General features: G+C 39.5%; 1 pseudogene; it reads right to left on the bottom strand.

Annotated features, from left to right (window-relative positions):
- Positions 1-749: 749 nt before the first annotated feature.
- LOC134946205 (5S ribosomal RNA) lies at positions 750-868 on the bottom strand (annotated as a pseudogene).
- Between the last annotated feature and the right edge of the window lie 239 nt (positions 869-1,107).

Raw genomic sequence — 1,107 nt, 5'->3', positions numbered from 1 at the left:
ACCTATCCTCTGGCGGGAAAGGGTACGCCATCAGTAACTTTTTAGAAATTACCAGTTTCTTATCGGGGGAACCCACGCTTCTTTACACACTTCATTCACTCATCTGATGGGGGAACAAAACACTGGCTGCTTTTTCTCCCCAAGCATAAAACCCCTTTTATGTGGTACTTGGGTTTATTTTGAAAAATGGGAAGAAAAAAGAAAGCTCTTGTGTGGGCGCACTCTTATGTAAGAAGTAGATTAGATATAATAATTGAAATGGAATATTTAAAACATAACTTTTAATTCACATTTTTATGATGCAGAGTTCTTCCCTGAAATCTGTCCAATAAGTTGCCAGTTAGAACGTATCTTTATAAATAAAATGTTCTGGTCTCTTATCGGTAAAGAGTGTATGGAAGGGTTGTAGACATGAGAAGGTCATACCCCCATTCCCCTTTGACCAGTACAGGATTACTGTATTGATGGAACCACGGGGTGGTCAAGACACAATGGTATATAGGGCTATGCTCTTTGGCTATGATTGATTAGGGTAATGATCATATGTCAAACCTCTCAAAGTGATACCAAGAATTAGCATACATATATCAAGATTCTAGAAAATGGAAAATACATATCATGAAAACAGTGCCAATGACCATTATATTTTAAACACCGAGATGAGAAAAAAAGTATTAAGAGATTTATTGAATAGAAGAAATTGGTGATACTGCTGTTGGTGTTGATATCGCATAAGCTAGGAAAATCCTACTCTACAACACCAGGTATTCACAGGTGGTCACCCTTCCTGATACTGACCTGGCCCAAAGCTGTTTAGCTTCCAAGATCAGACGAGATTGGGCGCTGGCAGCGTGGTATGGTAGTAGAGAATTTTATGTGAACACCAATGAGAGTGCACCTATTTAGGAATGCTGAAATTTTAGAGAAACCGACAGAAAAGTGATAGAGATAGAATCGTGGAAATATGTGGATCTGCTTTCCACGTTAGACCCGATTCCAAAATTCCCACTCACGTGGTGCAATGTTACGGGAATCGTGAATGAGAGTCCACGAAATTAGTGATCTCGGGAAGAAGAGGTTGCCAGGATTGGCACTGTAGTTTGCAAT

Source organism: Pseudophryne corroboree, chromosome 7 (assembly GCF_028390025.1).
Source record: "Pseudophryne corroboree isolate aPseCor3 chromosome 7, aPseCor3.hap2, whole genome shotgun sequence".
Classification (NCBI taxonomy): domain Eukaryota; kingdom Metazoa; phylum Chordata; class Amphibia; order Anura; family Myobatrachidae; genus Pseudophryne; species Pseudophryne corroboree.
Note: the sequence above shows the minus strand (reverse complement) of the source record. Positions and strands in the feature narration are given on the sequence as shown.